Source organism: Apium graveolens, chromosome 3 (genome assembly GCF_009905375.1).
Source record: "Apium graveolens cultivar Ventura chromosome 3, ASM990537v1, whole genome shotgun sequence".
NCBI classification, from domain to species: Eukaryota; Viridiplantae; Streptophyta; class Magnoliopsida; order Apiales; family Apiaceae; genus Apium; species Apium graveolens.
The window spans coordinates 177,660,923-177,677,339 of NC_133649.1; the positions used below are offsets into that span (position 1 = coordinate 177,660,923).

Genomic DNA, 16,417 nt, shown 5'->3' on the forward strand with positions numbered 1-16,417 from the left:
ATTCTTTAACTCTAACCATAGGAGTGAAGGGCCCATTTTTGAGAATCTGAATATAGAGGGGATTGGTCATCCTGATAAACAACAACATTTTCTTTTTCCAAAGAGTGAGTTAGCTTTGTCAAAGGTAGGAATTTTGATGCTACTGATTTTCTGTGTATTCATTCTTCCAAGATCTTGAATCTGCTTACTTTCAGATTTGCTATGATACCACTTGTTGGGTAATGAATTACACACAGAGGGGGAGTGAATGTGTTTTTCTGTTTTTGTGCTTTTCTTGAGCTTTTTATGGTTGTGATCAAAGTAAATCAAATCTTATAGTGAAATGTGTTACTTGCAGAAATTAAACATGCAATAATAAAGAACACGGATCTTTTCAGAACTCACTTAATTTTATATTAAAATTAAGAATGTTTTGCTAAAAAATTTCTAGGCTCTTTGTTGATAAAGAACTTAGCTTCTTCTTGAGAGTGTTACAAGATTTTTTATCTAAATTTTGTTACAACCGACTAAAGGACCAGTGTTAACTTTATAATTTAGTTAACTGTTGGTTTACACAGTGTACAATAAGACATGCTATTAACTTTAGTAAACTGTCACTTGTCATTTCCATTTTAGGAAAAATGTATCTTCTATTTCTAGCTTAGCATATCTTAGCACCCTGTGTTTACTTTGATACTGGGAGAAGAATAACTTCTGATACTGGTAAAAGGATAAGTTCTGATGAACATCTGAAACTTGATGAGGAGATTTCAAGACAGTTATTTCTGAAAGAAAATCCAGGAATGGACTTTGAGAGTCTAAAGGAAGAAGAAGCTAGACTTAAGTTAGAAAAAGTCAACTCCAAATCTGAAGCTTCTGTTGTTGAAAAGAAAATTCCTAAGGCTAAAGGCATTGTGATAAAAGAAAGGGTAAATCCTGAGGCAACCAAGGCCAAATCACAAATGCAGATAGATCCAAGGTCCAAGGGCAAAGAAAAAGTTGGTGAACCTGTAAAGGTTTATATGCCTCCTATGGATGAAAAAATATCTGTTGAAGATGCTAATCTTACTCTGGTTTCAAATAAGATTTCTCAAACAACCTCTGACATGGCTCAAGTTATTCAGAGTCAAGATATAGTAAGTTCTGATATGACATTGAAGCAAGCAACCTCTGACATAGCTCAAGTGGGCTTGATATCAGAAGATAAGTTAAAGGAAACCTCTGACATTGCTCATGTTAAATCCTCAAGGTTACTCCTACCAGGATTCACTAAAGCTAAACAGACTCAACTTTTGAAGACTGCAACAAGTGGTTTTGAAGCAAGAGTGGTTACAGGTGAGGAAGCAAGAGATAAATCTGGTTTGGGCAGTGCTGATGAAAGAAGAGTGCAGAGCACAACCAATGATCCAACTTCCTTAAGTGAACCAGGTGTTGGAGCAACTCCTGAAAGATTGAATCAGCTTGAATCTGTATAGATGGTTTATCATACCTTCTTGAAAGAACACATCTTGTTATATTTCATGACAGATGGAAGGGTTTACCACATAAGGGAAAATGCTATACCACTGAAGTATTTTGAGGAATTAGAACATGTTTTATTTCTACTTCAAGTGAAGAACAGATTAACAGAAAATGCTGCAAATTATTTGAAGACTCAAATTCAGAGACAGAAGAAGCTTTATTCTGTGAAGTCTGACAGCACATAATGTCCCAGGTACAGAGATCACAAGGGTGATATTGTCGAGATGAAGCCTAACTCTGCTAAGATTATAACTACCTTTCTGGGTTATAAGGCTGTAGAATTCAATCTTGAGTCTGACAAGGCATATTTGATTAGACTGGATCAGGACATAAGGAAATCTAAAATAAATGATCTCGGGGCTGCTATCTTTCAAATTGGTGAAGATACAGTTGAATTGAAGAATGCTAAAAGGAGGATGATTGATGAACTTAAATATACTGAGAGATGTTTGTTAAAGAACTATCTCAGAACAACTCCTGATATTAAAAAGATCAGTAATTAAAGCCAAGTCAAGATCTACAACTGCTCAAATTCTGATGTGTATACAGACTGAAGCTGTTATCATAAGTTAAAGTTGGTAAAGCTTTAAGGACTGTAAGTTGTAGCTATCTATTCAAATTCTCATGCATTTGTACTTAATGTTTTTGACATCATCAAATATCTGTTAAACTTGTATATTATGCTAATTTACAAGTTGGGGGAGATTGTTAGATATATTTGATAAGGTCATGTCTAAAGTGATTTGTGTTTAGTTTTCAGATTTTACCTAAACAGGACAAATCAGTACTTAACTGGAAATCAGTACTTATATTGAAGTCAGAACAGTGGTCAGAACTTAAGTTATTAGGAGATATTTATCAGGAGATAATATCAGGACTTAAAGGAGACTTTCAGATAAGGAAGGAGACTGATTGAAAGGAAAAAAGGTCAAGACAAACGCAATAAGAGATATGCATGAAGAAGGAATTCTATGAAGAATAGAATACTTGGAAGAAAATATATCTGATTGATATATTTTAGGAAGCAGAATTATATTCCATATCAATTAGCGATTATCTTGTAACTGTGTAGTATATAAACATAAACATAGGGTTTACACTATAGGTGTTATCATTATCGAGAATAATATTCATTGTAACCCTAACAGCTCTCGTGATATTTGTTCATCACTGAGAGAGGATAGTTCCATATTGTAATAGAGTTTATTATATTGAATAAAGTCTGTTTTCTGTTACTTGAGTTCCTTAATTCGATTTGATTGTGATAAATACTGTATTCAACCCCCTTCTACAGTGTGTGTGACCTAACAAACATAAATATATGAAACTATATATAAAGTTGCATGAGAGGTTCGTACAATCATCAATATTAAAAATATTATATCAACTCCTAATCATACCACGTATAAGTTCATAACTATATATAGATGAATAATTATAAGAATTATAATGTGGTCGTGCAAATCATGCTAGTTTATAACAATTTTAGAAAACTAACTTGGGTCACTTATCATTTTTATATGATATATATGTATTTTCTTCTTTTTTTTGTATTAACAAGTTTTTTTAGGGAGCTAGCAAAGTGTTGATGCAATAGTTGAACTCTTGCACCACCTTACGGGATGTCAGGAGTCGAATGTGTGCGTTATATGGAGTGAATTTATAATTTAAATTAACGTAAATTTCTTTTTGTTTATAGTTTTGTCTAAAATGAATTACTATATAAACCTTTTTTTCTTAAAAGGAATTGCAGGAGGAACCTCGATCATAAAAAAAAGAATTTTGATTTGACAATACACTAGTACTAACCTATAACCCGTGTGAGGCGCATTCCTTTTTAAGTAATTGTAATTTTATTATTTTTATTTTAAATAGTATAAGTATTATAGATATAGAAGAAAACTCATAATTATGTAAATATGTTATATTAATCAAATCCAAATAATAAAATTTAGTGTATTTTTAATTATTTTAATCCGGGTTGAATATTAATTTGTTTTAGATGGAATGCATATTATTTCATTTTTGCTCAACGTCATTACATCGATCAATGATATCTTTTTTAATTCTTATTTAATTTTAGCCCGATTGAATAGTATAATTTTTTTACTATGTCAGCATTATTTATTACTTTATTTTTACCCGATGCAGAAAATCCAACTAACTATATTTAGTTTTTTAATCCATATCAATAGTATAATTTTGTTTAAACATATATGAATAGTGTATATTATTTTCTTCTATCTTGTGGCCATTATAACTACCAATGGAATATCATTTAATTTTAAATTTTTAGACCATTTTTATAGTATACTTTTTTCACCCCGGCGAATAATATATATTATTTTGCATTGACCTGCGGCCTTTATAGAGATTTTATTTTATTTTTGTTTATACTGTTAATCTATACTATACTATAATAGCCCGAATGGGGTATAATTTGTAGTTTGGTTAACCCCTCATTTTGGTTATCCCTTTCAATCACGACCGTTAGATTTTCTGCATCAAATAATCAGAGCCGTTAGATCCAAATACTAAAAAAATACACTCCACAAATTCTCAGGTTCGAATCGCGTCAACAACAAACATTCATATTATTATTAATAAAGATATATATAAGTTCAGATTCGAATTCCGTTAACAACAAATATTTATATTGTTATTAATAAAGATACATATACGTTTTTAAATTCGAATCTCACCAACAACAAACAATTACATTATTAGTTATGAAAAAAATCTCCAATCATATACTATTTGAACTAAACTTGAAATAATATATAATGAAATTTATAATTATATAATTATTATTCAATAATTTATATAAATTTTTATTAAAATTATATATATATATATAATATTAACTAAGACCCGTGCATCGCACGGGCCGTAAGCTAGTATTAATCTAATAATCAGAGTATTTTATGTTAAATATATCTATAAATTTAGATGATGACCAAAATACATATGACTTCTAATCGATAATTACGCCAAAGAAACACCAACAAAACATCCAATATTTCGTCTTCAATATAATAATACAGAAGATTATCAAAAATATAAAAATAGAAGATTATCAAAAATTATAAAATGACAGTTTTATTTTTTAAATTTTAGTATCCATGTGATTTATATTAACTATTAAGTATTAATTGATTATGTGGTTATTAGGACTCCAGTTTGATGAAAATTCTAATGTGAAGAAATTTATTAAAGTCTGGGGATACATGTATTTTCTAATATTAATAATGTTAATTAACATATACTAGCGTAAAAACCCGTGCGAGACACGTGTCTGTATACATACGAAAATAATTTCTCGAATAAATTTATATATATTAAAATAATTATTAATTAGAAAATAGGAAAATGTTTTTTTGCTTTATCTTATATTGTATATTAATTTTGTAACATAACATATGCTTCTCATGAATCAAATTTTTTTTGGTTAGATTTTATTTCACAAAATTTGAATAAATATCAATACCACAAAAGACATATAATAAATTCAAACTTGGTAAAAAATTATTTTAGATTCAAATGACTTTAAATCAACTTTATTAAATTAAACAATCGAGTACATATAAATTATTATTTAAATATCATAGTCACGTTTAACATGCACGCACGTAAACTAATGTGATTTTAATATAATTATAGTATATATGTAAAATATAAACCTTGACCGCGTAGAGACATATTACAAAATTTTATAATTTTATACAATACTCGACCTAACCGACGCGAACCGACCCTAACCCAATCCAAAAAATTCAAAGTGAACTTTAATCTAGTTAAAAATGAATAAAACCGAATTAATGAGTTTCGTTAGGATTTTGTGTGTAACCCGCCCATTCCAACGTAACCCGCTCCTCTACTTGTAATAATATGATTTAAGTTGAATATTTTTTATTCCACCTCTCATAACATGATTAACACTTAACACTATTGTGGTAGATGAATGTAACTTTTGACTTGAAAGCTGCATATAAATGCAACCGTACACAACCAAACTTTTATTTTGTTAAATTTCCAAACAAACTTACTTTAACTAATATTATATACACTTTTCACAGTATTCATGTTGGAAATTGATCAAAAGGACTTTAAGTGAGTATAATGGGTATAATAGTAAAAAACTTGTATTTAAAAAGATCCACCAAGCCTGCTTTCTTTTATCTTAACATTGTTATACACAGAGACGTAATAAAAATTATATTTTGAATGACCCAACCGAACTCAAATTCTAATGAACCGAACCCGATTGAATTTAATCTGAACTTTAATCGGGATAAATATTATTAAAACTGAATTAAATGGGTTGACTGTTGAGTGACTTTTATGACACTTTATTATGCTCTAATAAGCTTTAAATTGGTGTATTTGTACTCAAGTTGTTAAGTGTTTTAATGTGTTTTCTAGTATTTTTGCATTTCAGGCACTATTCAGGTAATCAGGTGAATTAGCATTGTTTTGGTGCTAATTTGGTGTCCAGGTGGTGTTGGAATAAAAGCTCATGGAAAGCCGGCTCGAAGCAGCAAGATTTAAGAAGAAATCTGAGTTTTTCCCAGAAGGACGGCGCGCCCACGCTGTGATAGCGCGCGCCCGCGCCGGGGTTCCAGAAATGCAGCGCGCCCGCGCTGTGATTGGGCAAGCCCACGCCGAGGCCGAATTTCAGAACCCTGTTTCTACTACAATTCTAAAATGGAAGGCTTCCAGATTGTTGAGGGCTGCTATATAAATAACTTTAGGTCATTTTTAATAAGATATCAAGTCGGAGACGGGCCAGAGTGCAAGGAGTAGACAACAAGAGACCTTAAGCATAATTCAACAAAGGCGAAGACGATCTAGTTTATTCTTGTGAATCTTTGTTTTTAGTTGTAACTTGGATGCTTATTTCTTGTTTTGCTGAACATATACTCTTGTTTGTACTTGGTTTTATTTATTCGTATAAAGACTACATTCGCTATATCATGTTTTCATCAGAACCCACGTTGATGATGAGTCCGATTATGGGCTAATCGTTATCGTGGGGTTCTAGCGGATTTATTTATGGATTTCTTTAGTTAAATTGTTTGATGCCTTAGTATGTGGTGATTGTATGATATCCTAGTATTGGTTGTGCCTATTCGTCTTATGAGCGTCGCGAACTTATAAGATAGTGTGTTAATTCTTAATGAGGCGAAAGTGAATTTAAGGATTTAGAACTTGCCATGCTAGCATAGGTACATGTATGTGTCATGCATGATTCATAGGTTATTTTAACCATCTTAGTTGCCCTATATAATCAAGATAGATAACTTATGTTTAAACCGTTATGTTGTCAAATTTTATAGACATATAGGGTCTCAATATAATTGGAACCTATTCAGCTTCTATCTCTTATGTGGATGTCTGGTAGAATGGTACTCGTGCAATGAAAGTTGACGTTTATCAGTTTCGTGTTATCTGATTAGTGTCATCACCATTGCATGCTAAAGTTAAGAATAATAGGACTATTGAATGAAGTATTTAATGAAGTTGGAATCCCATGTTTGTCTATACTACTTGCGAAATCGTATACTTACGTGTATTATTAGCGCGTGTTTAGCGACTAACAAGTTTTTGGCGCCGCTACCTGGGACTACAGTGTTAATTTATAGTTTATGTGATTTCTATCAGTGGTCGTTAAAGTTCATTGACTCAGACATTGTTACTTATTTGTTCCTTGTCTGGTTTCAGGTACTCTAGCGAGGGTGTATGCATACGCGTTCGCGTACTCATAAGAGAACATTGGATAAAGCCGAGGAAGAACTTGTGGTAGTTCGTAGGGAAGTTTTTGAGGATAAAGAGAAGTTAGAGGAAGAAGAGAAAGTTGAAGAGCCAATTGTGGTAGCTATAGGTGATCAAGCAGAAAATCCGAAGGCTTTGATGGACTATTCTAAGCCTAAGATTAATGACATTCAGTCTAGCATTATCAGACCAGCCATCAGGGCTAACACTTTTGAGATTAAGTCGAGCACGATTCAGATGATACAGAACTCAGTTCAGTTTGGGGGTTCTCCTACTGAAGACCCCAACATGCACATCAGGGATTTCATCGAGATTTGTGACACTTTCGAATTCAACGATGTGACTGAGGATGCTATTAAGCTATGAATCTTCCCATTCTCTCTGAGGGAAAAAGTTAAGTGTTGGTTACACTCTCTACCAGCAGGGTCTATCACCACTTGGGAAGATCTTGCTCAAAAGTTTCTCACTAAATTCTTCCCCATGGCGAAGACTGTAGCAATCAGGAATGCTCTTACTCAGTTTGCTCAACAAACTGGAGAATCTCTGTGTGAGGCTTGGGATCGATATAAGGAGATGCTAAGGAAGTGCTCACACCATGGCATGCCTAATTGGATAATTATCAACTATTTCTACAATGGATTGGGTCCTACTTCTAGACCCATGCTTGATGCAGCATCAGGAGGAGCATTGTGGGCGAAGAGCTACGATGAAGCTTATGAACTTATTGAACTGATGGCTAGAAATGAGTACCAGAATCCTTCCCAGAGACTGACTCAGGGAAAAGTAGCACGAATTTTGGAGTTGGACGCAACAACTGCTATCGTTGCCCAACTTAAGGCTTTGACAATGAAGGTGGACACTTTGGCTAATTATGGAGTTAATCAAATCACTAATGTCTGTGAGTTTTGTGCTAGTGCCCATAAAACTGATCAGTGCACAATTTCTAGTGAATTAGCTCAGTTCGTGAGCAACTTCCAGCGATCGCAGCAACCTGTGCCAGCCACCTATCATCCTAATAACCGCAATCATCCTAATTTCAGTTGGAGCCACACTCAGAATGCAGTTCAACAGCCTTATCACCAGTATCTAGCTAAGCAGTACAACCCCCCTGGTTTTCAGCAACCGCAGTATGCACCAAGACAACAACCACAGCTGCAACAAGCTAATGAAAAATCTGAATTAGAGGAGTTGAAGCTTATGTGCAAGAGTCAAGCTATTTCTATCAAGACCATGGAATATCAAATTGGGAAAATTGCCAATGCCTTGCTAAATCGTCAACCTGGTATATTGCCTAGTAACACTGAAGTACCAGGAAAGAAGGAAGCTAAGGAGTAGGTAAAAGAAATCACTTTGAGGCCTGGGAAGGTTGCGAATCCCGTACAAACTCAAGAGTTAACTGAAGAAACTGGGGCTGAGAAAGAAGCAAAGCATCAGGATGAAGAAGTGGAACCAAGGAAGACTACTGTTGAGCACACTCCGCCTGAGGGTAATACAGGGGAGAAACAGATATATCCTCCACCACCTTTTCCTAAGCGGCTGCAGAAGAAAAAGCTGGACAAGCAATTTAAGAAGTTTCTGGAGGTCTTCAAGAAACTTCATATCAACATACCTTTCGTTGAGGCTCTCGAGCAGATGCCTAGTTATGCAAAGTTTATGAAAGGTATTCTCTCTCGGAAAGTGAAGCTAGATGATTTAGAGACTGTCGCTCCCATGAAGGAATGCAGTGCTGTGCTGCAACAGAAGTTACCTCCGAAGCTTAAAGATCCAGGAAGCTTCACTATTCCATGTACTATTGGAAAAGTGTCTTTTGACAGATGCTTATGTGATTTGGGAGCTAGCATCAATCTGATGCCTTTGTCAATTTTCAAGCAGTTGGATCTACCTGATCCTAAATCGACGTATATGACTTTGCAGTTGGCAGACCGTTCTATTATATATCCGCGAGGTATTATGGAGGATGTCTTGGTCAAGGTTGATAAACTCATCTTTCCTGCTGATTTTATAATTCTTGATTTCGAGGAGGATAAGAAGATTCCCATAATCTTGGGAAGACCTTTCTTGGCAATTGGCCGAACCTTGATCGATGTGCAGAAGGGTGAGCTTACAATACGAGTGCTAGATCAGGATGTTACCTTTAATGTGTTCAATGCCATGAAATTTCCTACTGATAATGAGGAGTGCATAAAAGTGGAGTTGGTCGATTCGGTGGTCACAACGGAACTTAATAAATTGCTAAGGTCTGATGCCTTAGAAAAAGCCTTATTGGGAAATTCAGACAGTGAAGATGACAAAGGTGAAGAGCAATTGCAGTATTTGAATGCTTCTCCCTGGAAGAGAAAGATTGATATACCTTTTGAATCTCTTGGAATAGAGGAATTGAACAATGCTCCTAAATGCCTCAAGCCTTCTATTAAGGAAGCCCCCTCTCTTGAGCTTAAGCCTTTACCTGAGCATTTGAGGTATGCATTTTTAGGTGATGCATCTACTCTGCCTGTTATTATTGCATCTGACCTTTCAGGTAGTGATGAGGAAAAGCTTTTGAGGATTCTGAGAGAGTTCAAGTCGGTAATTGGATGGACTATAGCAAATATCAAGGGGATCATCCCTTCTTACTGTACATAAAATTCTGCTAGAGGAAGGTAGCAAGCCTACAGTCGAGCAGCAAATAAGACTTAATCCTATCATGAAGGAAGTAGTGAAGAAGGAAATTCTGAAGTGGCTAGATACAGGGATCATCTATCCTATCTCTGACAGTTCATGGGTAAGCCCGGTTCAATGTGTACCAAAAAAAGGTGGAATTAATGTGGTAGCAAATAAAAATAATGAGCTTATCCCTACCAGAATAGTCACGGGGTGGAGAGTCTGCATGGACTATCGGAAGATGAATAAAGCCACTAGGAAGGACCACTTTCCATTGCCCTTCATTGATCAGATGTTTGACAGGTTGGCCAGTCATGAGTATTACTATCTTCTGGATGGCTATTCGAGTTACAATCCAATTTGTATCGCACCAGAAGATCAGGAGAAGACTACCTTTACTTGTCCATTTGGTACTTTTGCCTTCAGAAGAGTTTCTTTTGGTCTGTGTGGTGCACCAGCCACATTTCAGAGATGTATGATGGCCATCTTTTCAGACATGATTGGCCAGAATGTGGAGGTGTTCATGGACGACTTCTCAGTCTTTGGCGATTCTTTTGATGAATGCTTGCAGAATCCGGGACACGTTCTCAAGAGGTGTATTGAGACCAATCTGGTTCTTAGTTGGGAGAAATGTCATTTTATGGCGCGTCAAGGCATTATTCTCGGGCACAAGGTTTCTAATAAAGGTCTAGAGGTGGACAAGGCCAAGGTGGGGGTCATTGAGAATCTTCCTCCACCTATTTCTGTTAAGGGGATTCGCAGTTTTCTTGGTCATGCAGGATTCTACAGGCATTTCATCAAAGATTTCTTGAAAATTTCAAAGCCTTTGTGCAGTCTGTTAGAGAAAGATGTTTCTTTTAAATTTGATGATGAGTGCCTTGCAGCTTTTGAGACATTAAAGAAGAGTCTAATTACGGCACCTGTCATAACTGCACCTGGTTGGAATGAGCCTTTTGATATGATGTGTGATGCAAGTGACTATGTTGTTGGAGCAGTTCTTGGGCAGAGAAAGAACAATATATATCATGTGGTCTACTACGCTAGTAAGACTCTAAATGGTACTCAACTGAATTACACTACTACGGAGAAAGAACTTTTGGCTATTGTCTACAGTTTTGAGAAATTTCGATCTTATCTACTTGGGACTAAGGTGACAGTTTTCACTGATCATGTTGCAATTCGATATCTCGTCCCAAAGAAGGACTCGAAGCCTAGATTGATTCGATGGGTTTTTTTGCTCCAATAATTTGAACTGGAGATCAAGGACAGAAAAGGAACTGAAAATGAAGTGGTCGATCATCTCTCGCGTTTAGAGAATCTTAATGCTACTTCATTGGACAAGACATTTATAAATGAGTCTTTTCCCGACGAGCAGCTGTTTGGAGTGCAAGAAGAAGAACCGTGGTTTACAGATATTGTGAACTATCTTGTGAGTAATATCATGCCTCCCGACTTATCTTATGCTCAGTGGAAGAAGTTTCTTCATGAGGTGAAGTGGTATATGTGGGATGAGCCATTTCTTTTTTGCCAAGGAGCTGACCAAATCATCAGGAGATGTATTCCTTATAGCGAAACAGGTGGGATCCTGCGAGATTGCCACTCAACGACTTATGGAGGACATTATGGTGGAGAAAAGACAACAACTCGTGTTCTTCAAGTAGATTTCTTTTGGCCAAAATTGTTTAAAGATGCTCATCAGTTCATTTTGAAATATGATCGATGTCAACGTCTGGGTAATATGTCTAAAAGAGATGAGATGCCTCTTAATCTGCTTCTCGAGTTTGAGGTCTTTGATTTTTGGGGAATTGACTTCATGGGGCCATTTATCTCATCTTGTAACAATCAGTATATCTTGTTGGCAGTTGATTATGTGTTGAAATGGGTTGAAGTTAAGGCGTTGCCAACGAACGATGCGAAAGTGGTACTTAATTTTCTTCAAAAGCATATTTTCACAAGGTTTGGAACTCTAAGAGTCATAATTAGTGATAAGGGGTCACATTTTTGCAATCACAAGTTCACTGCTATGATGAAAAGGTATAATGTCAATCATCGCATCGCTACGGCTTATCATCCTCAGACAAATAGTCAGGCTGAGGTGTATAACAGAGAGATCAAGTGCATTTTGGAGAAAGTGGTATGTCCATCAAGGAAGGATTGGTCTTTGAAGCTTGATGAAGCTGTTTGGGCATATAGAACAACATATAAGACTCCATTGGGAATGTTGCTGTATCAGTTGGTTTATGGTAAGGGGTATCATTTGCATGTGGAGCTCGAGCATAAAGCATATTGGGCTTTGAAGAAATTGAATCTGGACATGGATGCGGCTGGAAAGAAGAGGATGCTTCAGTTGAATGAGATTGACGAGTTTCGACTTCAAGCTTATGAAAACAACAAGATGTATAAGGAGAAAGCCAAGAGGTGGCACGATTGGGGTCTAGTGCTCAAGAAATTTGTGCCAGGGCAACAAGTTCTTTTATTCAACTCTCATCTCCATCTTTTTCCTGGAAAGTTGAAGTCAAGATGGTCAGGGCCCTTCATAATCAAAATTGTGTTTCCACATAGAGCGGTGGAAGTTTTTGAGAATGATCTGGGCCAGGCATTCAAGGTAAATGGTCAAAGGTTAAAGCATCATTATGGTGACACGGCAACCCGCGAGGTGGTTAGTGCCATTTTATTGTCCACTTGATCTCAAGATTCTACGGCGAGCTAGCGACGTAAAAGAAGCACTTCTTGGGAGGCAACCCAAGTTTATTGTACATTATTAAGTAGAGGAAGCAAGAAGAAAGGAGAAAATCACAAAAAAAATCAAAAAAATGGAAAAATTTAGGCCTGACTATAGAAGCCTGGTGCGCTCGCACTGTTCCAGCATGCGGCCGCGCCATTTACACAGAAACACCGCGCGCCCGTGTTGTTACAGCGCGTGGTCGTGCCGGTTTGGCAGAAGTAGCGCGCGCCCGCATCGTCCCAGTGCGCGGTTGCGCCGTGTCCCGACTCTGGAAAAAAATAAAAGGCAGTTAAGGGGGGAAAACGGGAATTTTGTCCTAAAATCAATTCCCAACAGAATTTTACTCCCCCACATTCCATAATTCCCTCTCCAAATCAAACCCATTACTCCCATTATTCCCATAATCAGATCCCACTTCTATTCCATATCTAATTCTCTTTTTACCACCTATATATACATACACCCCATACACAAACTTCTTCACCAATTCACAAACTCTCAAACATAAATTCACTCTCAAACACAACTCTTATTCTCTCTAATCAATTTCCATGACACCCAAGAGACAGAACTCAAGTCGATAGCAGCGCCACCGATTCTTCAACTTGAGTGGTGTAAGGCCCAGGTTTTCAACTCCCGAGGCTAAGGAGGAGTACACGAGGCTTCTCGCGAAGCCTATTGCTAAGGAGAGAGGTTTCCTGCCATCTGGGAACGATGGTAAGCTTTTGGAGATGATCTTGGAGATGGGCTGTGTTCCTTCTTACGAGGCACCAGCTGCTGTGCCTATGACTGTGGTTCGCGAGTTCTATGTGAACGCCAAGGCTGAGAAGAATGGCTTCACTGTGGTGCGAGGGAGGACGGTGGAGTATAGTGTAGAGGCTATCAGGACTGTGATTGAGTAGCCCGCAAGGAAGGTGGGGCATGATACCTGGAACGATAAGACCCTAGAGGATTTTAATCTGGATCTTATTGTTGCTACTCTGTGCTGGCCCGACACACATTGGAAGATCAAGAGGCGCATACTAGCCGAGTATTCTATGTTCCCGGCGTCCGGCATGAACATGTTTGCCCGTGCATAGAACGCTTTTATATGTGCTAATATCATACCATCTTCGCATGTGCATGAGGTTACTATAGAGCGTGCACGTCTGCTATGGGACCTTCTGCAGGGTGATTATGTAGATTTGGGGATGGTGATATACCAGGAGATTCTAAGGTTGTTGAGGGAGAGCACTACGGGGTCTATTCTGTATACGTCCGTGGTGACAAAGCTGTGTGTGGCAGTTGGTGTGCATTGGCCCGCGCATGAGCAGTAGCAGATTCTGAGTGCTCTGATCAATAGCACTACTTTAGCTATGATGCAGGAATGGGATGGAGGCAAACCCGATCTGAAGGGGCTTGGGTATTCTTTTGACCACCTACCTGGTGGGAGGCCAGCTGCTGGTCAGACGAGCAGGACTGCATGTAGATCTCAGTTAGGAGATGAAAGAGGACCATCGCAGCAGCAGCAGGAGGTAGCAAGAGCGGACATGGGAGCTGGTTTGAGTTCGACGCAGTATAGGCGTCTTGCGAGGAGGATGGATGCGATGCACGACATCGATAGTCATTTTGCACAGGATCTCACCCAGGCACTTGGGACTGCATTTAAAGCCACCGGAGTTGACATTCAGTGGCCAGCATTTGGTGAGGACTCTGTGTATCCACCTCCTGACACACCTGACATTCCACCCCTTGAGGGTGAGGATTCTGATTCAGAGTAGGTATGCCTGATTCCTTACTATTACCTTCACTGAGGACAGTGAATATTTTAAGTTTGGGGGTAGTAGTTGAAGGAATATGTTTGTGAGTCTCATATAGTTTGCATATTTTGCCATGTACTTTTTTTATTTTGGTAGTTTTATGATAATTTGTTCATGTAGTTTCATGCATTTGCATTATAACATGGCCCCTTAAATAATTTTCCCGATTGACTTGCGATATTGATGAGAGTGTAGTGATGTCATATTTAGTGATATTGAGTCTTATTGGATTAATTTGCATTCTAGAGACACTTGTATTTCACTAAGTCTTATAGGTTGCTAGAGTGCTAGATCATGATCATGGTTTGTTGATTTGTCGAGGTTTAATCGCTTGTTTATATTTAGAATTTAGGGCATTCTTTTAATAATAAAAGACATGGATATTTAAAAATTGCAGAAATTGGATTGCATTGCTAGTTGTGTGGCTAGGTGTCAAATGGCTAGTAGTCGGCTCATATTTTTATGAGTAGTCTAGGGCTGAATGAGATGGAGTGAAACACACTCATTCAGAAATTAAAAAAAAAGAAAAAAAAGAAAAAAAAGAAAAAAAGAAAAAAAGAAAAAAAGAAATTTTTTTTGATAAGTTATGTATAATTGATCACGAGTGGGCTCTTTGGTACTCGAGTTATTAAGTTCTTGGTGGACTTTATGCCTAGTGACCTAAGGCTTTTATGGTCTGAGACCCGCTAACCTAACGCTTGCTACATGAGTGTTATTGTATAAGTCTTTTGTGGACCTCACTCATTACACGATCAAATAAGCATACTTGTGTTATTTTGTTGTTAATAAAAGCATGAATCCGTATAAAACTCCAATATAAGAATTAAAGTGTTATAAGTTATTTCGAGTCTAGCTTTTTATTTTATTTATAACCTTGTGATTGCCTTGATAAGTAGTGAGTCATGATTATTGATCTAGTTGCGATAGTATATCTGTAAGCATCTTCACACACGCATGTCTCTAGTTTGTAAGTTAATTTGTGTGATTTGATTGATCTTCATATGGGTAACTACATTTGTTGATATGTTGCTTGTTAGTTGGTTGAGTTATTCTATTGGGGATCGTTGCATCCATATAGTTGCATTCATGCATTTTTATTTCTCATTCTTTGAGTCTGTTTATGCTTGAGGACAAGCATCGATTCAAGTTTGGGGTATGTTGAGTGGCATTTATGATAAATGTGGCATGAATGATTTTATACTAACATGCAAGACTTGAAAACATGGGGATCATTGATATTCATGAACTTAAATCAAAAGATATTCTTGGAAACTTGGTTTTTACACTAAATGCAAAGAAAACAACTTAATTTAGCTCCATTCGGCTCCTTTTTAAGCCATTTCCGAATGATGAGGAGGGGAATGGTGGTAGTATAACACTTCACACACAATTACCTTCTCCAAAAACAATGTGTCTCACGGTGTAGACCTAAAGTTCATAAGAACCAAAGTCTTCCACTTATGTTGTTAAAACATAGGCATGCAACACTTAATCAATTAAATTCTTGCACAAAACATATAAATATAACTTGAACAAAGGTAGGAGGGTTAGATTACACTAAGATCTTGAAGAATTGAATGAAATTTGTGTGTGTGCGTGTGTTTTTGGGTTCGACCGAGAGAGAGGAAGAAGAGAGAGAAGGGAGAGAAAGAAGTAGCTTGTTGAGCGGTTAATCTCCGAAAATGATTCACTTGATGTGATTTTATATTTTTATGTTCTACTTGGATAGTGAAGTGGGTAAGTACTAAACTAACCTTCTCCAAAAAAACCAAGTTTTTGCATGCAAGGCTATTCTAGTAAATTGGTTGATAGAAAGAAGTTAGTGGGGTTGGAAATGACTTTGGTACTCCTCTCTCCTTTTGGATGTTAAAATGCAGGCAAGGGCAAATGGGTAATCAACAAATCTTTATTCGCAATTATAAATATCATTTAAAAGAATGACTTTTATAAATAAAAATAAAATTCCATAAATTACAAGAAT

General features: G+C 36.7%; 1 non-coding gene across 1 annotated transcript; it reads right to left on the minus strand.

Moving 5' to 3' along the window:
• Positions 1–7,767: 7,767 nt before the first annotated feature.
• On the minus strand, positions 7,768–7,874 carry LOC141716378 (small nucleolar RNA R71). The gene has a single exon (XR_012573090.1). It is a non-coding gene; the product is annotated as a small nucleolar RNA R71 (small nucleolar RNA).
• Positions 7,875–16,417: the final 8,543 nt, after the last annotated feature.